Here is a 25,325-nt window from a genome sequence, read left to right on the forward strand (position 1 = left end):
AGTACTTGAGTAATATGTAAAAAACAAAACTAATGAAATTTGATAAGTTTACATAAAAAAGAATATGATTTTTTTTGTACTGTATATTTTTTTTGTGTGATTTTTTTTTAATTCGATAATAATTTATTACATTTAAAAAACAAATTAAAAGACAAATTTGAACTTTCAAACTGGTCAAATTCTACAACTGTCATGAAAAAAGGGTTAGATTTCTGTTTAAAAAAATCATTTTTTTTCAAATTTATGACTCATATAAAACATATGAAGGCCCTGGGATGTTATTTTTTGGGAGGGGTTAGTATTTTTTTTGGGGGTTGTTAGGCATCTGAAATATATACAATAAATTTAATAAATATAATAAATATAATAAATATATTAAATATAATAAATGTAATAAATCAAAATGAAATGTGAAAAACATGAAAAATAATGCAAGTTAAAATAACTGAAAAATAAGTTAAGCAACAGCTAAAGCTAAAACCTAATCAGAGAGAAATGTAGGGGCTGGTGAAGAAAAACTCCAAAATAATTGCCAAAACTCGATCTAATTGGTATAAATTGTCTCAATTGTGGCAGCAATAATTTTAAAATGCTGCTAAGAAATAATATTAATAAAATCTAATACAGGTATAACAAAGTATTGACGATTTAGGATGCCATAAAAATAACACTTTTTTTTATTTATTTAATCTGTAAGTACAGTTAAATTAATTTAATATTGGCACCAAAATCGAGACAATTTTAGAATAAAACTATAAATTTTATGAATGCATCCTGAAATTTGAAGTTTAACATTCATACCTGCAAAAAAAACGTCTTATGAAAATATCTATTAAATGTAATCACCAGTTGGATCCAAAACTGTAATGTTTGAGTTTTCAGCAATTGAACAAATCTCGGGTTAGTTTTCAAAGGTCTTAAGCGCAAGTTTTTCAACGAAGCTGCTTTACGATCGTTTCTCGATTAATTTACGAATTATCCAAAATTTTGTTTCAGAATTCTTTGAATTAATTTTCTACACTTCCTTTCAATGCTCTAAAACAGTGAAAATTTGATTTGTACCAGGGTAATTCTCTACCAACTCACACGAAATCGGGAAAAGTTGCCTCGACCCCTCTTCGATTTGCGTGAAACTTTGTCCTAAGGGGTAACTTTTGTCCCTGATCACGAATCCGAGGTCCGTTTTTTGATATCTCGTGACGGAGGGGCGGTACGACCCCTTCCATTTTTGAACATGCGAAAAAAGAGGTGTTTTTCAATAATTTGCAGCCTGAAACGGTGATGAGATAGAAATTTGGTGTCAAAGGGACTTTTATGTAAAATTAGACGCCCGATTTGATGGCGTACTCAAATTCCGAATAAACGTTTTTCATTGAAAAAAACACTCGACTGTAAAATTTTGGAACATGTCATATTATGGGAAATTTAATGTACTTTTCGAATCTACATTGACCCAGAAGGGTCATTTTTTCATTAGAACAAAATTTTTCATTTTACAATTTCGTGTTTTTCTAACTTTGCAGGGTTATTTTTAGAGTGTAACAATGTTCTACAAAGTTGTAGAGCAGACAATTACAAAATTTTGATATACAGACATAAGGGTTTGCTTATAAACATCACAAGTTATCGCGATTTTACGAAAAAAAGTTTTGAAAAAGTTACTTTTTGCGTTTCTCTTTGTTTCGTCGTCCGTGTCTGTCGCGGGTGACCATGAACGGCCATGATCGATGACGACCAACTTTTTTAAAACTTTTTTTGGTAAAATCGCGATAACTCGTGATGTTTATAAGCAAACCCCTTATGTCTATATATCAAAATTTTTGTGATTGTCTGCTCTACAACTTTGTAGAACATTGTTACACTCTAAAAAATAACCCTGCAAAGTTAGAAAAAACACGAAATTGTAAAATGAAAAATTTTGTTCTAAATGAAAAAATGACCCTTCTGGGTCAATGTAGATTCGAAAAGTACATTAAATTTGCCATAAAATGACATGTTCCAAAATTTTTTACAGTCGAGTAACGGAAAATGGGAGAATTTTTAAAACTTTTTTAGTGTTTTTTTCGATGAAAAATACGTTTATTCGGAATTCTGAGTACGCCATCAAATTGGGCGTCTGATTTTACACAAAAGTCCCTTTGACACCAAATTTCTATCTCATCACCGTTTCAGGCTGCAAATTATTGAAAAAAACCTCTTTTTTCACATGTTCAAAAATGGAAGGGGTCGTACCGCCCCTCCGTCACGAGATATCAAAAAACGGACCTCGGATTCGTGATCAGGGACAAAAGTTACCCCTTAGGACAAAGTTTCACGCAAATCGAAGAGGGGTCGGGGCAACTGCTGTGTGAGTTGGCGGAGAATTACCCACCAGGGAAGAAAACAAATAAGTGTCAGAGTTCACAATGGCTGTTACGACTTATTGCAAACTAACCAGAGAAATGTGTTAATCAAGCCAAATTTCTGACTTGAAATCAATCAATTTTTATTAATGAAATCTTCAAAACATTTGTGAGGGTTTAAAGGCTCAAAGTTTGCAAGTTTTTGTTAAAAAAAAATTATCATTGTGAAAATAGCTTATTTAAAAATAGGCAATAAATAGGCAAATTTTTCAGTGATGAGCAGCTTATACGATAATTGTATGTTGCCAGGGTTTCAAACATTGAAATGCTTCCAAAATCGTTGATATTTTTTATCGGTATCGCTGTAGATATTGAAAATATTAAGAGCGATATATATATATATATTTTTTATCGACAACACAGTCGTTCGAAATCGGAAAAAATGTTGGCGATTTTGAAAATAATTCAAAGTTTACAAATTCGACAATATAGAGTTACCGGATTTCTATCCGGTAAAAGATACAGATTTGCGAATATTTACGTAGCAATGTTTATTAGCAGCCAAAGTGGCCAAATCTGTATGGAGACTTGAATGGGTTATCCAATGATACCAAATGGCTTCTTTGGTCATAGGGAAGGTCTTCAAAAAGCTTGAGTCAAATAAAAAAAATTACAGAAAAATCCATTTCGGGAATTCGGAAAGAATGCTCAACACTGAAACTTAACTCCTGAAAAAAAAATAATATGAACACGTCTTGTTATCAATGATTTTGCCTTCCTCACTGAGGTAAGGCTATAATCCTGCTCTAAAAATGAACTTTGTATAAAAACGTCGTAGACCCACCTTCATGTATACATATAGACTCTGAATCGAAAACTGAACAAATGTCTGTGTGTGTGCATGTGTGTGTATGTGTGTATGTGACCATCAATCTAGCTCATGTTTCTCGGCACTGGCTGAACCGATTTGACCTGAACCTGTTGCATTCGACTTGGTTTAGGGCCCCATTTATCGAGTTTTATACAGATTGAAGTTTCGATAAGTAGTTCAAAAGTTATGTATAAAAATGTGTTTTCACATATATCCGGATCTCACTTAAATGTATGTAAACTATGTTCGGGTCAATCATCCGACCCATCGTTGGTTAGGTTATCAAAAAACCTTTCCAATGAGTCCAAAATATTGAAGATCTGGCAACCCTGTCTCGTGATATGCCCACTTAAGTGATATTGATGTACTTTTTTTATTCCGGATCTAAAAAAAGATGAAATATTATTACAATTCCATCATATCAGCCATTGTTCGTAATAAGTGAGGAAGGTTCCAACCACATAGGTGGATTAAGTTAGTTTTTAATTTCATAAAATAAACATATAGAGATAAAATAACCTGACAAAGTTATGAGGTAATTTCCCTAAGTACACCGCTGCTCAACTACACCATGCTGTAATGAGATACGAAAAAAATGTGTTAATTTGAACCATTGACCGTATTGTAGCACCCCCGAGAGTGATTACCGGTGGCGGCCACTGGCACTGTTTGCACGCGTCGCCGTGTGTTTGCTTTGGGCGAACACAAGGATCACGACAACAGTGACACAAACACACTCATACAACGACACGTACGTGGACGATACGCACGTACGCGGGATGTGTTTACCGGTGAGTCTGAGGACCTACAGTTGTGAAATCTTGTGTTTTAGTGACAGGGATTCTCTTTGTCGTTTAGTTACAGAAAGGTACGATTAAATAAATATTTTAAAAAGTTTTGCAAGTGAGATGTCAATATTTACATCTATTAATATTAGACATTTTCAAATTTAATTGGGAACCTCTGCATCTTACACCGTTGCAGGTCGTAAAACGCGTGCCACATACACACAACCTCATACACATACACAGAGAGATTGGGGGAGAGTTTCCCTTTAACGTTTGCCACATTTTTTATGGGCCCCGTGGGTTCTGATTCTGATTCTGGTTATTTATCCTGTGGCTCGTGATTTGAATTCCGGAGCGCTTCTTTTACGCACACCCACCCACAAACATTTGCGTGACCTAATACAGCTACAGGGTGTGTTTGTGGATCAATTTGTGCGTTGAGTTTTCGTTGCTACGTTTTTTTTTTCTGGCAACTTTTTTTTGCCCCCCCCCGGGAAAAAGCTGTTGGCTCGATTGGGACAAGATTAATATATAATAGGTCACGTGGAGAGCAGACTCAGGTCCTAACCGAATTAATTTGCAGTGAGAACTGTGGCAATAAATCTGCGCCGGTTAGTGGCTCCGTGGCTAATCTGTTGAGCTGGAGGGTATCATTTGTCACGTGCGTTAATTGCTGGGGGATAGAAGCTGCCAGAGAAAGGCACCAAGCTGCTCCATCGAATTACAAGTTGGGGGAGGTGGATTCGATGGAGTCGCGTGGTGGTTTAACAAAAAAGTTTTCTACTTAACTTGTTGATCTTCCAGGATGAAGAATACGAAGCGTATCATATGATAAACCTTTCTAGCTTATACTCTTCTTTTGTGGGTTCCTTCATTTTGCAAATCACGCATTTTGCCACAGTTCGGGGCTTCGCAAAGGAGACTGATCCCACGAGCATTGTTGGTGTCTAATCGATGAACCTGTAGGGTTTGTTCTATTCAACGTTTGATCGTTGGTATTTCTGACATTTTAAAAAGTAAAAAGTATCACAATTTGCCTCTAAGATTGCTTGATCTTAAAAAAAAATCAAAGCTACTTCAATCTTAAATTGCACGCTAGATTTGAAGAGGTACTCTATATGTCTACAAAGTTTTTCATCAAAGAAAATCAAAAATAGATAAACCTCAGCTGGGCCCAACTGAAACAAAAAAAGAGACAATAAGTTATTATATTGAAAGCTTAACGATTTTTTGTGTATTTCCTATGCAATTCATATGGAAATATAAATTATCCTCCTGTATATCAAAACTGATTGTGACGATTTTGGAAAAAAAATGAAAATATGTGTTATCGATTCTAGACATGCTAAATATAATTTTAAGTGCAGGAAAATACTCTTCTAATTGTTGTCTAATTTGGTTAAACTTCTATTTCCTTTAAAATTTTGAAGTTTTTTTTTTATTTTGTGCCCTCTGATTTTTCGAACCGATTTTAAAGGAGAAGAGGGGGGCGACATAAACTTTAAAAAGTATTTGCAACGGCCTTATTGAAATTCACTTTAATCGATCCGATTTCCTTGTGATGCTGTACGTTAGAAACAATTTTTTTAGAGGTGCTTTTGCTTTAAAAAAATGTTTTTCAAACTAAAAAAAAAAAACAAAAAAAGTCAGGCTAAGTAGCTAAGAAGCTATAACTTGAAAACGGTACATTTTATACAAAAAATAAAAGTACTTTTCGATTGCAAATTTGATTATGCAATAAAAAAAATGTTTGGCGGAGTTCGCTCCTTGTTGAGCACACGCACTTTTATATTTTACGCTCAACTCCCATCTTGCTAGGAAATACTTTTGCTTCATTGAGAGCGAAAATTGTGGGAACTTTTGTGGGCAGTCTTTGTGTTTGTGTGCTCTCGTCGGTTTGCGAGCTTTCGAAGGTTCTGCCACTGAGCTTGGTGTTGTGGCATTGTGAAGCTCAATATGGATGAGAGCAAGAGTTCGTAGTGTGTGTAGCGTATAGTTGTGCTGCTGAGATAATCTTGCAGGGTTGTTTTTGTTTTTAGTGTTGGTGCGCAGGGATGCCAGAGGGGAGCATTTATCTCCAGAATTATTTAAAAATTCTGGAGGCCTTTTTTTTCTTTTTCTCGAGCATTTTTTTCTCAACTGTTGCATCTTACACTAGCCGACTCCCACAGATGCCGATAATGAAAACATGGTGAGGACTTTCCATTTTTATTGTATTTAAATTCAAACATATTAAATATGCTGATTATTCCCATTACACAACAACAATGAAATATTAACTAAGTATGCTTTTGAATCGGTCGTTTTAATTTGTATTTAACTCTCAATTTAAATTAAACAAATAAATAATTATTGTTTACTCCGCATCGCTGTAAGAGTTTAAAATCAAGATTCCAATTATTTATTAAATCATGTATAACCTCGAATTTCGTTTAAACATATAATCATTTAAGGCAAAATATAAACTCCTTTTTACTCTTACAGTCGGTAGCTTGAGTTCAATAGCAGACATGTTAAAACTGTGTTTAATCAGCATTGCATTTACATGAGTAAATGGTTAGTTTAGTAAGGGACCATCCATAAACCACGTGGACACTTTTTTGGGAATCTGTTACCCCCCCCCCCCCCATCGTGGACAATTGTCCATACAAAAAAAACTTTTTTGTATGGATTGTGGACAATCGCCATACCCCCCCCCCCCTTAAAGTGTCCACGTGGTTTATGGATGGTCCCTAATACTACAATCAATTTAATCAAGCACGGCTTCGTCGCGTTGTATCTGCCGTGGCTTAAAATAATAAAAAATATAAATCATACATTCTTTACACTAAACAGTCACAAGTATATGTTTAATAATAAAAAAACTAACTCTACTTGATTTGCCCGCAATACCTTTCGGGGTATATCCTAGGCACTAGCGTGCCCAGGTCCTCAAGGAAGGTGGGGCAAAAATATTAGAGTTTTGAAAATTTCGTCGTGTATGGACACTAGCGTGGTTCACGTTTCTATGAAAAAGACAAAAGTTGTTATTTTGTCTTGCATCAACCGGAATTTCGTTCTTTTATGTCCTCAGAAGCACTCCTGAAAATTTGAGCCCATTTGGTAAGGTCTAGGAGCTCCAGTTTTAATTTGAAATTTATATGGGATTTTGATTTATTTTCCATGGGAAACTATCTTTTTTTACATTGTATTAGGATTTTTTTTTATAAATCGATGAAATGACTTGATTCTTATAGTAGGAGATAGGTTTTGAACTGGGGAACAACTTTGTAGAACATACCAACATGCTAGGAAGTGACCCTTTAAAGATACAGATACTTTTAGATGGTCCCGCATAAAAATGTATGATGATTTGCACTGTTAAAACCATCCAATTACAATACATATTATAATATTCATAGTAAGTTTATTGTTGACTTTTTCGAACTTTACTGGAATGGCGATGAAGCTACTATACAATTCATGGTTACAGCTAATTGGAAGGTTTTGTTATTGGAAATGTTATAAATGGAAACAATAAAACTATCGTATAATTAATGAATACAGCAAATATTATGGTTTTTGTATTGGAAATCTCAAAATGCATTTTTTCCAACACGCAGAAAAATAAGACATATTTGAATCAACAAAACGTTTTGTTGATTTGAAAATCATAATTTTTGTTGATTCAACGCTAAACGTCAAAGCAGCTTTTTCAAAACAACAAAAGACTTTTGTGGAATTGAGATAATCAAGGTTTGTTTCAACGTAAAATCGGCGTTGATTATATTCAACAAAAAATTTGTTGATTCAAACCTCGTACAGGCTGATTCTACAAAACTTTTTCTGCGTGAATTTTTGTTACATTACGTTCATTAGAATGTTATAGTTGCGTAGTGTGAACTTTTTTTTAACGATTTTTTTAAATAATTTGAATCATGTAATAAAAGTATTTAAAACGAGTTATTTTTTAAATACAAAACTTCACAAACGATTTTGTGGAAAGCTTAAATCAAATCAAATCGAATTATTTTAAAAACTTAAGCATTAAAACATTAATTATTAAACTGTCCCCACACAAAAAATATTAAAATATTAATTTATTAATATATTGATATATTAATATATTAATATATAAATATATTAATATATTAATATATAAATATAATAATATATTAATATATTAAAATATTGAAATATTAAAATATTAAAAAATAAAAATTTTAAAATATTAAAATATTGAAAATATTAAAATATTAAAATATTAAAATATTAAAATATTAAAATATTAAAATATTAAAATATTAAAATATTAAAATATTAAAATATTAAAATATTAAAATATTAAAACATTAAAATATTAAAATATTAAAATATTAAAATATTAAAATATTAAAATATTAAAATATTAAAATATTAAAATATTAAAATATTAAAATATTAAAATATTAAAATATTAAAATATTAAAATATTAAAATATTAAAATATTAAAATATTAAAATATTAAAATATTAAAATATTAAAATATTAAAATATTAAAATATTAAAATATTAAAATATTAAAATATTAAAATATTAAAATATTAAAATATTAAAATATTAAAATATTAAAATATTAAAATATTAAAATATTAAAATATTAAAATATTAAAATATTAAAATATTAAAATATTAAAATATTAAAATATTAAAATATTAAAATATTAAAATATTAAAATATTAAAATATTAAAATATTAAAATATTAAAATATTAAAATATTAAAATATTAAAATATTAAAATATTAAAATATTAAAATATTAAAATATTAAAATATTAAAATATTTAAATATTCAAATATTCAAATATTCAAATATTCAAATATTCAAATATTCAAATATTCAAATATTCAAATATTCAAATATTCAAATATTCAAATATTCAAATATTCAAATATTCAAATATTTAAGTATTAAAATATTAAAATATTAAAATATTAAAGTATTAAAATATTAAAATATTAAAATATTAAAATATTAAAATATTAAAATATTAAAATATTAAAATATTAAAATATTAAAATATTAAAATATTAAAATATTAAAATATTAAAATATTACAATATTACAATATTACAATATTACAATATTAGAATATTAAAATATTAAAATATTAAAATATTAAAATATTAAAATATAAAAATATTAAAATATAAAATTATATTTTTTATTTGATAATTTGAATATTTCAACTTTTAAATATTCAAATATTTAAATATTAATAGTTCAACATTTAAACATTTAAACATTTAAAAATTTAAACATTTCAACATTTAAACAATTTAACATTTAAACATTTAAACATTTAAACATTTAAACATTTAAACATTTAAACATTTTAACATTTAAACATTTAAACATTTAAACATTTAAACATTTAAACATTTAAACATTTAAACATTTAAACATTTAAACATTTAAACATTTAAACATTTAAAAATTTAAACATTTAAACATTTAAACATTTAAACATTTAAACATTTAAAAATTTAAACATTTAAAAATTTAAAAATTTAAACATTTAAACATTTAAACATTTAAACATTTAAACATTTAAACATTTAAACATTTAAACATTTAAACATTTAAACATTTAAACATTTAAACATTTAAACATTTAAACATTTAAACATTTAAACATTTAAACATTTAAACATTTAAACATTTAAACATTTAAACATTTAAACATTTAAACATTTAAACATTTAAACATTTAAACATTTAAAATTTAAACATTTAAACATTTAAACATTTAAACATTTAAACATTTAAACATTTAAACATTTAAACATTTAAACATTTAAACATTTAAACATTTAAACATTTAAACATTTAAACATTTAAACATTTAAACATTTAAACATTTAAACATTTAAACATTTAAACATTTAAACATTTAAACATTTAAACATTTAAACATTTAAACATTTAAACATTTAAACATTTGAACATTTAAACATTTAAACACTGAAACATTTAAACATTTGAAAAATTTATTTGAACATTTTTTTTAAATTAAGAATCACAAAACAGACGCACTATTATTAATACACTGAACTTGTGCGACGCTCCTAAAACGAACGCACCATGACACTGAGCCAGTGCAACCTACACTCACGAAATGAACGCACCATAGTTGAGCGAGCTGTCATTATTTTTCAATCGCGCGTGTTCGCTCCTGATCGTGTCTCGTGTTGTTTGAAGCGAAATGTTCGGGTAACATCGTGTGTAATCGGTTGGTCAGTTCTGCCGGGTGGAAGAATCGGAATGGTTCCGGATTCCGTGTTGCGCAGTGAACAACTACATTTTCAGGTAAGTAATTGAAAGGTGGTGTAATTTTGCGAATCCCATTTCGCAGCAGCAGGAGTTTTTCTTTACCAAGTTTTGTTTCTTTTCTTTTACAGGTACTTCTTCCACGGTGGCCCGGAATGTGTGCCTGGCGCCAGCTGCACACATTCCGGGCCACCGTGACGTGCTGGATGGATTGTGTGGACGCGTTGGCAAGGAGTGAACGCGTTGTTGGCTGGGAGAGATCCACCGGAAGACGAATCCGGTACGGCTCCGGAATGGTGAGGAGGAGCTCAGAAACTATGAGTGAGTATTGGGGTGAGAAGTAAATGGTGTGAACTCTGAGATCGTTCTTTTATTACCTAACGCAGCTGGGGAGGGGGCGTCGAAATCTTTGTTAAAACAAGCAAAACAATGTAAAAGGGCCGAAGCCGAAGTGTAAACAACGAATCTATCCTGCTCACGTCAGTTGATGTTTACATTAGGAATGAGCATGATAGACTCTTTGTTTACACTTCGGCTTCGGTCCTATTTACAATGTTTTACCAGAAAAGGTGGTTAAAATCCCAAATTTTGTGTAAGGTAATAAAAGAACGCACTCTTTCTTTTGTTTTTCTATGGGGTTAACAGAGGTACGGCTTGAGCTTTTGTTTATGTTTTGTGCAAATTAGAAATAACTGCACTTTGAGTCTTTGACGTTCAATTTTCTCAAAGGTACACGGAAAGTGGATTCATCGCCAAAACGCGATAATTTTTTCTAAAAGCGCTATTTCTCAGCCTGCATAAAAATTACCTGGAATCGCTTTTTTTTCGATGGTTTGAAAGCTGCCCATTTTTTTCCGAACCAGTAAAAAAAACAAACCACCCACTTTAACAAGCCCCAGGTCTTTTGTGATCCCTATTGCAAGTTTCTGCTCGAACCTTGGAGTCTAAAGGCTTAAATGGGGAGAGCAACCAAGACCGGGACCGATGTTTTACTTCCCCATCTGATGAAAAGTATGAGCAAATGAGACTCGTACCCATGATCATCCGCTTACAAAGCGAACATCATAATCATTCGGCATAGTAAAAAATCACTGTTTGGGGAATCAGTTTCGCTACAATCAGCGGTTTTTTCGCTGGATCAGAAAGAGCTGATTTATTCTAGTTTCGGTAGACAAGGTTTCTGCTTAACCAGCGCACAGTGGGCGAAATGGAACCCAAAATCGGACTTAATTGAACGCGGCCGGTTCCCTGGTATGAATAATAGTGTTTCTTATGTAAAAAAATCCGGGGAATCGATTGGTGATGGTTTCATCCACCGCACGAAACGGCAAAGGATCCATTTTGCCCCAATTCCCCATTTTTTAACATTTTTTCTTGAAAATCGGTCTGTATTTAGAGCGGAGGCTTTATGCGGCCTTCCAAAATGCACTTAACTTATGTGAAAATGTCCCAGGAATAACCAGCACCGCAAAAATCATCTAGGGTCCATTTAACCCCAATTCCGCTATAAAAGCATATTTGGCCGTTTTCAAATGTTAGGTCAGATTTTCAAAATCTGAAAATATTTTTATCGTAAAGGTCAGACAATTTTACATAAGAATGACGATTTGCACTTGAAAGTTTGACACATTTATGTTGATATAGAAATTAAACTAAATAAAATGATTGAAGAATCACTTTTGGGCCAATTTTCCCAAACGCAGAATAAACTGCCTTTCACATGCATTTTATTTTTATCAACATAAATGTGTCAAACTATCAAGTGCAAATCGTCATTCTTATGTAAAATTGTCTGATCTTTACGATAAAAATATTTTCAGATTTTTAAAATCTGACCTAACATTTGAAAACGGCCAAATATGCTTTTATAGCGGAATTGGGGTTAAATGGACCCTAGATGATTTTTGCGGTGCAAGTGGTTATTTTTACTGGATTCCTGGGACATTTTCACATAAGTTGAGTGCATTTTGGAAGGCCGCATAAAGCCTCCGCTCTAAATACAGACCGATTTTCAAGAAAAAATGTTAAAAAATTGGGAATTGGGGCAAAATGGATCCTTTGCCGTTTCGTGCGGTGGATGAAACCATCACCAATCGATTCCCCGGATTTTTTTACATAAGAAACACTGCTATTCATACCAGGGAACCAGCCGCGTTCAATTAAGTCCGATTTTGGGTTCCATTTCGCCCACTGTGCAGCGGTAGTTTGGATTGTGTCAGAGTTTTTTGTGTGTAGATTTCGCAACGAAAAAATGAAAACCAGAACTGGAAACCTTGACAAATCGTCACTTGTGTGTAATTTTGTGACACGTCCTATCTTTTTACAGCAGACGTGTCACACGATAGCATACAAGCGACGAACCAATAATACAATAAATATCTGGAGAGTTGGATCATTTGAACAAATATAAAATTGATATTTCTAAACGAGTGAAACTATGTTGTAAAAGCTTTCCAAGCGTTTTGTGTTTGTTTATTTGCACTTTCCCCATTTAAGCTACGGTTTTCGTTGTAATTGTCAACTTTTTTTTATGATCCAGCATTATTTCAATCATGCTGAGTTCCGTCAATCAACTCTGAGATGAGAATGATATCTGTCATTTCTGCAGTTACCCCTTATAGCATAAAATATGGCTAGATTTTCTGCTGTAAGATATTTTTGCTGTTAATTAGCTAAAACAAACCAGTAGAACTAAGTTGCTGGCTTTAATTTTGCTCAGCTGCTGGTTTCAGCGAAAATTTTCGCTGGTTGAGCAAAATTTTTGGCAAATATCAGCAAAATAAATCCACGAATATCTCTGTCCATTTATCGATGGATCCCTGTTCCGGAAAAAGTTCAACAGTCAAAAATTTTGTTTAAAAAACAACTGCAAATTTATTTTTTAATTAATTTTAAATTGAAAATAAACTGGGGTATTAAAAATATAAAACAAAATTTAAGAAAATTGTAGGCTGACCAAAATAAGCAAAAAAAACAACAACAAATTCCAAAGAAATAAAAATAGTTAAGTTATTTTTTATTTGTTCCAATAACAAGAAACAGCTTATTAAATAAAAATTGAACCGAATCCTTAACATGACAAACACATGAGAATTTTTTCATTGTCTAATTTAGTGTTATTCTCTTCCACAGGAGGGTTGCGTTTTACGATTACGCGAATGTCCATCCTAAATGTGCAGCAGTAGATCCGGTACCAGCTACGGACATTCCGATCAACGTCAAACAGGAACTGTTTGCTGGGCGGATTGAAGCGGAATAACGAAAGAAAATGAAGCAGAAAGAATGTTTAAACTGAAGTGAAATTTAAACAAATTACAAGCAAAATAACAATAGCATTTACTTTATTTAGGATACATTTAACTGTAAGAATATATATTTACAATATAATTTAGTAAGTAATAAAAAATAAATAGTATGAAAAAACCATAAAACCTACTGTCGTTATTATTTATTTCAATGTACGAATATAGTTTAAACAGTAATATTTAGTATGGAAAAAACTATGAAGAACTGTTAATTGACTGTGCAATGCATTGTAATGCTTGCTGTTTTATTATTCATGTATGATGTATTCTATAGTCAGGACGAGTTTTGGATGAAAAATGCAACATTAGATTAACAGTAAATGCGTCGTATTTGGAAAAAAAATGTATGGAAAAATTTCGAAATTTTTATGGTACCGGTGCATAACAACCCCCCTTTTTTATGGTAAAATCCCAAAATACGACACAAATTATCTTAAAAAACGATGCTGTCTACTGTTAAAACACTGTCAAAATGACAATATATTTTATCGTTTTGTAACGTTAAAATTTACTGTAAGTTCATCAGAAATCTTTATGCGGGGTGGCTTTTGAAGGGGCTTTACTGTGTGGGCCACCATCTAAAAGTATCTGTATCTTTAAAGGGTCACTTCCTAGCATGTTGGTATGTTCTACAAAGTTGTTCCCCCCCGCATAAAGATTTCTGATAAACTTACAGTAAATTTTAACGTTACAAAACGATAAAAAATATTGTCATTTTGACAGTGTTTTAACAGTAGACAGCATCGTTTTTTAAGATAATTTGCGTCGTATTTTGGGATTTTACCATAAAAAAGGGGGGTTGTTATGCACCGGTACCATAAAAATTTCGAAATTTTTCCATACATTTTTTTCCAAATACGACACTTTTACTGTTAATCTAATGTTGCATTTTTCATCCAAAACTCGTCCTGACTATAGAAAACATCATACATTAATAATAAAACAGCAAGCATTACAATGCATTGCACAGTCAATTTACAGTTCTTCATGGGTTTTTCGCTACCAAAATGTACTGTAAAAACTATATCCGTACATTGAATAAAATAATAACTACAGTAAGTTTTATCGTTTATTTATTGTTTTTTCTCCACAAAACTGTATGGTAAATATATAAATGGACATTGAAGTTAATGGTTAATACAATAAATTAATGAGTATTTTTATCGTTATTATTTGTATTTTTTTTCACTTTATTTAGCACTTTTTTTAGCGTCGTTTTCTTTTGTGATTCCGCTTCAATCAGCCAAGCAAACAGTTACTGTTTGGCGTTGTCCGGAATGTCGGTAGCCGGTGCAGGATTCACTGCTTCGTACTTGGGATGGACATTCGCGTAATCGAGAAGCACAATCCTCAGTGAAATAAGCCCCTGTTGAAGAGAAAATACTAAATTAGACAAAAGTAAAATAATAAATAATGTTGCAAAACTACGTGGTGATTACTGAAAATTGCATTTTCAACCAATTTTGAACTTAGAAAAAAAAATGCAACAGACAGGTTTTTAATCGTGTTTTTTACCAAGCTTCCCTGCACCGTGCGGTACACGCGGTTCACTTGTCCCTCGGGTTTGCTTTGCGCCTGCTTTGTTCGGTTTACACCCGTACCCGACTCACACGAACCGAGGGTATTTTGGTTCATCGTACCAGCGCACCACGACACTCTCGGTTCGCCGCGTCGGTTTTGTGTCTGGCACTCACCCATGGCATGAACCCGGTGTATGAACCAAGGTGCTTCACTCGGCACGAGCCGAGGTACGTGCCGTGGTATGCGCTGGCGGTACAAAACGGGTTCAATACCACGGCGCGTACCACAGCACGCTGGGTTCATGCCATGGGTGAGTGCCAGACACAAACCGATGGGGCGAGCCGAGAGTGTCGTGGTGCGCTGGTACGATGTACCAAGATACCAATACACAAATGGGTTCAGGCACGTACCGAAGCTAGAAAACCAAACCCGCGGTGTGCGTTGGCACTGGCGCATGGGAAGCTTGTTTTTTACCGTTGTACATACAAATTTACATAGGACTTTAGGACCCTATTGGTTTTGACGTTAGAGTGCTTTTTTAATTCAAATATGTTCGATTTAACTAATCCGCTCTTTGGTAAGATTTCGATCTACCATCGCCAAATTACAATCGAAAGTTTATTACACCGACCAACAAAATTTCTCCGCAGGCTCAACTCGAGGGGAAGCAAGAACTTTGGGGTTCCCAGAAGCACGTGCACTTTGAATTTTTACAAAAATGATAGAGAGAGAGAGAGAGTAGTTCAAAAATGTGTATGGGGTAGCACGTCAGTTCGTCAGTGAATGAACTTACAATTTGGATTTTCTGGAATCATTACAACGTACAAACCTAATGGCACATGTCAGGCCGACGTTTGGCGAAAAAGTGTCCATCCCCGCCAAACTTTTCATCGACATCACCGAGTCACGACGTTTTAGCAAGTTTCTAGCAGAGTTCTTACAGAGCTGGATATTTTTACAGCATTCTAGCAGAAATGTTCTAACGTTCTAGCAGTATTGGCAGAACCAGCTCTGCTAGAAGAATATTTAGTGACTGGGATGACGCAAGAAAATTTACCGATGAGACATTCCAAAAATTCTACCAAAATTGTAAGTTCTAGTATCGGAAAGTTACCCAGTTAATTCAATCCGAATTCTGAAACGGAATCTAATTGGAATCGCAATTCGCAATTCCGTTTCAAACGCAACAACCGGTTCCGTGTTCGAACCGGTTGTTGCGTTTGAAACGGAATTTGTGTACGATTCTAATTAGATTCCGTTTCAGAATTCGGATTGATTTGACTGGGTTCTCACGGTCATTGGAAATAGTCGTGGATAGACCTAGGGGTTCCCAACTGATGTGAAAAAGTTTTAGTCTATAAACAAATAGGGATCAAAATTTTGATCTCTAAGCACTTCTCCGACATCAGTAATCATTTTTCGAACTTGCTCGCAAATTTTAAATTTAATCGGAAAAATCTTATTTTTCTTGAAAAAAGTTTCATTTTTAACCACATGATCACCCCTAATTCTGGCCCGATGTCGCCATCATGTGACCGCGCGCTCTGTTTGTTTGTCAACAAAGCTGCAGCTGGATGGTGAGACGAAGTGAGGGGGAAGAGGTTTTGACATTTTATGCCAGCATCTGGCCCGCCACCTATTTCGTCGGTCGTTTCCAACGACCGAGTCCAGTTAGGAACTGATCGTACAATACTTTTGAGAAACTATAATTGAACGTCAAAGACTCGTTCGAAATAGAAACAACATCGATCAAAAATCAAATGTGTTTTTCAACGTTAGCTTCTCAAGTCGTACCTCTGCCCAGATGAAAGTTTCCAAGGTAAACATTTCACTTCATACCCCAATACTCACACGTAGTTGCTGAACTCCTTGTTACCATTCCTGAGTCGTACTAGATCCGTCATCCGGTGGATCTATCCAGCGGTCCAGCCTACACCGAGAACGCAGTCACTCCTTACCAGCGCTTCCACACATACTTTCGGCGCACCACGGCGGTCCGGGATGTGTGCAGCAGCAGCAGGTTCACCGTGGAGAAGTGTCCCTGTATAGAAAAGAAAAAAAATGGTTATGGAAAATTCCTTCCGCTGTTGTGATATGAGATTCCGCCTTCCAAAAATTACGCCAACTTTCAATTACTCACCTAAAAATATTGTTGCTTCACAGCGGCAACACCTATTCGCCAACCCCGAACCTTTCCGATTCGGTCTTCCGGCGGAACTGTCAACCCGGGATCGGGGCCATTATTAGCACCGCGAACACGCACAAATGCCGGGGATGTTCCACATCCCCGGGGACACATGACTTTACGCGGAAATTTCCTCTCGAAACGCGCGACACGAACAGGATCAATCATGACTTGATTTAAAGTGTTATGCTAACAAGTTGACGTGCCCAATAAAACAACAAATTACAAATTAAAAAAAAAAAAAAAAAAAAAAATAATAATAATGACAGCTCGCTCGAACCATGGTGCGTTCGTTTCAGGTGCGTCGCACAGATTTAGTGTAATGGTGCGCTCTTTAACCCTTTCAGGCCTGAATTTTCAAAAAAATATTTTTTAAGTTATTGATGGGAAAATGATTTTTATGACCATACAAAAATTATAGGCTAGAAAGGGTTAAAAGAAGGTCGCACGGGTTCAGTGTTAATGTGAGTTTGCGTTCAAAAATGTTAAAATGTTTAAATGTTTAAACGCTTAAATGTTTAAATGTTTAAATGTTTAAACGCTTAAATGTTTAAATGTTTAAATTTCAAATGTTTAAATGTTTAAATGTTTCAATGTTTAAATGTTTAAATGTTTAAATGTTTAAATGTTTAAATGTTTAAATGTTTAAATGTTTAAATGTTTAAATGTTTAAATGTTTAAATGTTTTAATGTTTTAATGTTTTAATGTTTAAATGTTTAAATGTTTAAATATTTAAATGTTTAAATGTTTAAATGTTTAAATGTTTAAATGTTTAAATGTTTAAATGTTTAAATGTTTAAATGTTTAAATGTTTAAATGTTTCAATGTTTAAATGTTTAAATGTTTAAATGTTTAAATGTTTAAATGTTTAAATGTTTAAATGTTTAAATGTTTAAATGTTTAAATGTTTAAATGTTTAAATGTTTAAATGTTTAAATGTTTAAATGTTTAAATGTTTAAATGTTTAAATGTTTAAATGTTTAAATGTTTAAATGTTTAAATGTTTAAATGTTTAAATGTTTAAATGTTTAAATGTTTAAATGTTTAAATGTTTAAATGTTTAAATGTTTAAATGTTTAAATGTTTAAATGTTTAAATGTTTAAATGTTTAAATGTTTAAATGTTTAAATGTTTAAATGTTTAAATGTTTAAATGTTTAAATGTTTAAATGTTTAAATGTTTAAATGTTTAAATGTTTAAATGTTTAAATGTTTAAATGTTTAAATGTTTAAATGTTTAAATGTTTAAATGTTTAAATGTTTTAATGTTTAAATGTTTAAATGTTTTAATGTTTTAATGTTTTAATGTTTTAATGTTTTAATGTTTTAATGTTTTAATGTTTTAATGTTTTAATGTTTAAATGTTTTAATGTTTTAATGTTTTAATCTATATATATAAAAAATTTCGACGGTTTTGTTCGAACGCATATCAGTTCAATACGGAGTGTCGGATCGAGGTGCTTTTAGTTGCGTTGGGTTCGTATAGGCCCAAGGAAGGTTTTTACTCTAACTAATTGACACTTTGGCCACTCTGGAACCGATTCCGGAGCATCGACAAATTGTATGGAGAAAGAGACGTAAAATAATATTTTGATCACAGGAGGCTGAATAAGCAAAAAATCAAGAAACGTCAAAAAACGAAAAAAGGGCAGAACGAAGTTTGTCGGGTAAGGCTTGTATTTTAATATTTTATTAATTTAATATTTTAATATTTTAATATTTTAATACTTTAATACTTTAATATTTTAATATTTTAATATTTTAATATTTTAATATTTTAATATTTTAATATTTTAATATTTTAATATTTTAATATTTTAATATTTTAATATTTTAATATTTTAATATTTTAATATTTTAATATTTTAATATTTTAATATTTTAATATTTTAATATTTTAATATTTTAATATTTTAATATTTTAAAATTTTAATATTTTAATATTTTAATATTTTAATATTTTAATATTTTAATATTTTAATATTTTAATATTTTAATATTTTAATATTTTAATATTTTAATATTTTAATATTTTAATATTTTAATATTTTAATATTTTAATATTTTAATATTTTAATATTTTAATATTTTAATATTTTAATATTTTAATATTTTAATATTTTAATATTTTAATATTTTAATATTTTAATATTTTAATATTTTAATATTTTAATATTTTAATATTTGAATATTTAAATATTTTAATATTTTAATATTTTAATATTTTAATATTTTAATATTTTAATATTTTAATATTTTAATATTTTAATATTTTAATATTTTAATATTTTAATATTTTAATATTTTAATATTTTAATATTTTAATATTTTAATATTTTAATATTTTAATATTTTAATATTTTAATATTTTAATATTTTAATATTTTAATATTTTAATATTTTAATATTTTAATATTTTAATATTTTAATATTTTAATATTTTAATATTTTAATATTTTAATATTGTAATATTTTAATATTTTAATATTTTAATATTTTAATAATTTAATATTTTAATATTTTTATATTTTTATATTTTTATATTTTAATATTTTAATATTTTAATATTTATATATTTTAATATTTTAATATTTTAATATTTTAATATTTTAATATTTTAATATTTTAATATTTTAATATTTTAATATTTTAATATTTTAATATTTTAATATTTTAATATTTTAATATTTTAATATTTTAATATTTTAATATTTTAATATTTTAATATTTTAATATTTTAATATTTTAATATTTTAATATTTTAATATTTTAATATTTTAATATTTTAATATTTTAATATTTTAATATTTTAATATTTTAATATTTTAATATTTTAATATTTTAATATTTTAATATTTTAATATTTTTATATTTATATATTTTAATATTTTAATATTTTAATATTTATATATTTTAATATTTTAATATTTTAATATTTATATATTTTTATATTTTAATATTTTAATATTTTAATATTTTAATATTTTAATATTTTAGTATTTTAATATTTTAATATTTTAATATTTTAATATTTTAATATTTTAATATTTTAATATTTTAATATTTTAATATTAAACAAAACACTTGATCAACATATCCTAATTTCCTATTTTGTGTTTGTAAAAGTTTGAGTATTGTATATTTTTACTGTTACTATTTTTTTTTTAAATACATCATGAGAAAACTAATATAAAAACCGTGCAATTTTCTGTAACCATACGCTTTACGGTAGCTTATTTGTTATAACTTTATGAGACTTCCAATAACAAAACCTTTCAATTAGTTGTAACCATGAATTTTATAGTAGCTTCATCGTCATTCCAATAAAGTTCGAAAACGTCAACAATAAACTTACCATAAATATCATAATATGTATTGTTATTGCATGGTTTTAACAGTGCAAATCATCATATAATTTTATGCGGGCCAGTTCAAAACCTACCCTCCTACTATAAGAATCAAGTCATTTCATCGATTTATAAAAAAAAATCCTAATACAATGTAAAAAAAGATAGTTTCCCATGGAAAATAAATCAAAATCCCATATAAATTTCAAATTAAAACTGGAGCTCCTAGACCTTACCAAATGGATTCAAATTTTCAAGAGTGCTTCTGGGGACATAAAAGAACGAAATTCCGGTTGATGCAAGACAAAATAACAACTTTTGTCTTTTTCATAGAAACGTGAACCACGCTAATGGACACCCCCTGCCCAATTTTAGAACAAATTTCCGAGGATGGTGGGGCAACTGCCCCATGTTGCCCCACCCTGGGCACGCTAGTGATCCTAGGGTTCTACCTCTCCTACTAACATTGAGTCCAAAACCTCCCTACAAACATCTATACCCCTAAGGTGACGTAGGGGTTCCTACGCACTTTAGATAGGTGTTTACTAACATTCCTTCATTTCCCTGAGGATAGCTTGGACCCGGCGTGGACCCCCTTATGCCCTGGGCTGTATTATACACTCATCAAAAGATGAAGACATGGTATCTCCCGTGTTGGATTATTGTTCCGGATGAGGGTCTAACACAACCATACCAAACAGTGGGATAAGCGTTGTGGAGCCTTCCGGTGGTGGGGCGTCCTCCAAATGCTAATGCTAATGCTAATGCAATAAAAAAAATGTTTGGCCAGGTATATATTTTAGAAATTCAACTTTTAGTGATAAAAATTTCATAAAAAATTGGATATTTTTCCCGTGTACCTATATTTTACGAAAAGTCCTAATTTTAACCTACAACTTTGCCAAGGACACCAAATCGATCAGAAAATTCCTTCTCAAGATACTGAATTTCATACATTCACGCACCCATTTTGCATGAGTCCTCAAAAAATGTGGAGACTTGTATAGATAACTTACAATGCAAAGCGACTTCTTTTGTTATAGGGACGCATTGACAAATTTTCATCCAAATCAAAAAACGAAAATTGCGAAATCGTACAGAACGCCCTTAACCCTGTACTAGAGCGTCCAATTTCCCGGGGTTACAGAATTCCCGGGAAACGGGAAATTTTCAACGAATTTCCCGGGAAATTTTTTAAATTTATCAAAAATTGTTCTGATTCTTATTTAGGTTAATATTTTGCAACAAAATAGTATAAAATAGCATTATAGTGTCAAAATGAGTGTTAGGTTCAATTACTGCTTTGGCTGCTTGTAAAAAAAAACATACAATTTCAAGAAAATATAAAAAATAAATATCTGTCTTTCAATTCGTTTAAAATAACAAAAAAAATTATTAGTGTTTTGTATTGATATGATGTAGCTAGGTATAATTTTTTAAATCAAAGTGTTTGGAAAGTGAGCAAAATGAATCCATGATCCAAAACGATTAAATTGCTTTTGAATACGTCTCTGTTACCAGTTTGAGAGAACATGATAAAGAATAAAATTGATAATTTAGATAAAATGAAAAAAAAAAAAAAATCATGCAGCAAATGCGTTTTTCATGCAAAACATTGAAATGAAAAAAATAATAAAGAAATATGTTTTTCATGGCAAATAATTTATCCAGAACACATGAAACTGGTTTAATCTCATGAACAAATCGATAAGCATTGAATTTACTTTAAAAATCTGCTATTCACTTAAAATAGAATTTTTATGTAATCATAACTCAAAGTTTTCGAATATATCGAGCGATTATTTGAAATATGTTTGCATGTTTTGGGCATTTTTTATATAATACGAAGTAGTTTTTCTTATTTGATCTTACGCCCTCGGTAGCTCTAGTGCTCTATAAAATTTCAACTTTTAACTGTAATTTTTCAAACAATTTTAAACAAATTAACCATTTTTTCCAATTTGGTCATGGTATTCCAGTTTGGTCTTGGTAAACAAAAAGCAAAAAATAAATAAATTTTGATCTTGGGGGGAAGAGGTACCGTATTTTTAAATGATAGAACACATTTTAATTGTTTATCATTTCATAATATTGCAATTATTGTTACCCAACAAATAAACAAAATCTATTCCTAGATGTGAATCTTTCAGAAATTAATATTATCTGAAAATAATATTATCTGACTTGAAATTTTAAGACGAACTGATCAGTTCAACAAGAGCAGTAAATTGAATTTGATAAAATAAAATTTAGTGCTTTGATTTTTTTTTAAGTTTCAAAATGTACCAAAAAATTAAGAAAATGTATACTTCCGCTTGAATTTCGGGAAGAAATTTAGAAATTTTCCGGGAAACGGGAAACATTTTTTTTCGGGAAATCCCGGGATTTTTTTCCCGGGACAGGAAATTGGACCCTTTATTGTCCAAATTTTTTTTTCGAATATTTTTATTTTTCCTGAGTTCTGGAGGTCGTTTAGAGCAACTTTTGTTCTAAGATAAACTTTACTTCTTTTGTTTTTATGTTTTTCTTGTTTTATTTATAATTTGAATTAATCTTTTTTAGTTTATTCTACCATCTGCCAATTTGCCTATCTAATTTTTTCATGTTAATTTGTTTACTTGTTTTCCACATTTTCTGCTATAGAATGGCACCATTATCATTGAAATTGTAAAAGAATGCGTAAAGCCATAGTCTGGGACACTACAAAAATTACGGCATACTTCTTTTACTTAAATTACAGAAAATGTTGTTGTGAAAAACACAGCCAAAGTTGACCCCTAAAAAATTACATTTTTTTTAAACATTCACAAAGTCACGTAAAATAAGTCAAACTTCCAACCCTGAGCATTTCTAAAATTTAAAGAGTTCTTCTTTCCAAAATTGGTTGAAAATCGATTTTTGGCGATTTTTAAAACCGAAGCCCGTCTCAAGGCGGGGTTGGGTTGTAGAGGGTAAAAAAAGATCCGCAAAAAAAGGAAATGATATAATCTTCTGAAATTTTTAGAGAACTGAACTGTTTTGAAACGAGAAATTAATGTTTTTGTAAAAAAAGTGCTGATTACACAGAAAAAAAAATCATGGTAATATTACATGTGGGAAGGAGTACATCTTTTATGCCAGAAAAAGGTGTAACTTTACCTCTGGAAATGTGTAATTTTACCGCTTTTCTGGTGTAATGTTACTTTTTCAGTCTAAATTGAGGTAAATTCACATCAGAAAAGAGGTAATATTCAACCTTCCAAAATTACAGCTTCCAAATTTACATTATTTTTTGCTGTGTAGCTTTTCTATTTTTTTTTTTTGATATTGCGAGTTTTATTTCAAGTTTTTGTCCCCCTTTCCGGTCAAAATTTGTCGAAAAATGATGGGAAAAATAGACTAAAATTGCAATATCCATAAAAAATCTTCATTAAATATTTCCTTTTTTGTTTTTTTTTTCTTTTTGCAGTGGTTTTTTTTAACATTTTAAAATCTAAAATGTCATTGGAAATCTCTTATGGAAAAATAAGAAAAACAAAATTTAAATTAAATTTAAAAAAATATGAATCTCTAGAATTTTGAATAAGAAATATATATTGTTCTTACATAATTTTTTGTTTTATTGTTAACAAGTAACAGACTGTAGTCCTGATTCGCTCTATTTGACGATAAATACCTAGTTTGTAAAATCGAATGTATAAAGCTGATTTATGAATTTTTAATCAAATAAAATGGTTCAGGTTTATTGGACATTTCGAGACCGGCCATTATTTTTATATTTGTTTTCCTCATAAATTCATTGATATTTTGCAAATTTATGATAGTAGTATACAAAGTAATAAATTGTGTAAAATTGGAAGGCATAATTTTAGAAGATTAAATATAACTTCTATTTTGTTGTAAATTTACCACAATTTAGACTGAAAGCGTGACATTTCACCTGAAAAGTGGTAAAATTACACTTTTTTTTTAACTGTGTAACTTCAATGATTTAGTGCATTTTAATTCCTTTTTTGATTCTTTGATATTTTCGATAAAATTCTGAAAAAATATAAAAATATTTTTTTGCTAAGGAGCTTTTTGCTGCAAAATGTAGAACTAAAGCAATGTTTTTTTCTTTATGTTATGATTTTGGGAAATATTAAGCCTTAATATCTTTGAAACTAAATTTGAAATGCATCGATTTTAAATTGACTCTGACATTTTTGGTAGAAATTATCAATGCCACTATTTTTTTTTTAAATTTTTAATAAGGGAACTATTTACCGCCAACTAGGGCTAGTCGTGACTACAGTCTGGGAAAAGATTTTTTGATGTTTCACATAGTTTAAACATTTGAATGAAAAAAGTGTTCTAAAATGCATACAGCAGTTCAATTGTTATGCAATAGTTGGTTTTCAGAACTCCATCAGAACTCCGTCCAATTTGTTGATTTACACTATTTAAACAACTAATTTTTCAAAACGTTTAATAGAAACTTGCTTGCTCACTTCTTATTGAGCTATTTACAACTCGATTTCAGTTGAAAACGCTTTTAATTAGCTTTAATTGAATGTCAAAGTTCTGACCTGCCAACATTAGAGGCACGCTGGAATTAGATGCTGTTCCCCTAGGTTAGTTTTTATATTTCTGAAAAAAAAATCAAAGATTTTTTGAGATATTTTTGAATACACATTGCAAAACATGTGTAATGGCC

At 30.1% G+C, this 25,325-nt stretch overlaps 1 protein-coding gene and 1 long non-coding RNA gene across 5 annotated transcripts in view; one reads left to right on the plus strand and one right to left on the minus strand.

Annotated features, from left to right (window-relative positions):
* The window catches only part of LOC6047519 (high affinity cGMP-specific 3',5'-cyclic phosphodiesterase 9A), a 431,410-nt gene that overhangs the window by 71,443 nt on the left and 334,642 nt on the right, over nucleotides 1–25,325 (plus strand). The window lies entirely within an intron of this gene.
* LOC119770398 lies at nucleotides 14,654–17,337 on the minus strand. The gene is made up of 3 exons (XR_005278802.1): nucleotides 17,259–17,337; nucleotides 16,970–17,159; nucleotides 14,654–14,963 (listed from the first exon to the last, which is right to left on the minus strand). It is a non-coding gene; the product is annotated as an uncharacterized LOC119770398 (long non-coding RNA).

Source organism: Culex quinquefasciatus, chromosome 3, assembly GCF_015732765.1.
Source record: "Culex quinquefasciatus strain JHB chromosome 3, VPISU_Cqui_1.0_pri_paternal, whole genome shotgun sequence".
NCBI lineage: Eukaryota > Metazoa > Arthropoda > Insecta > Diptera > Culicidae > Culex > Culex quinquefasciatus.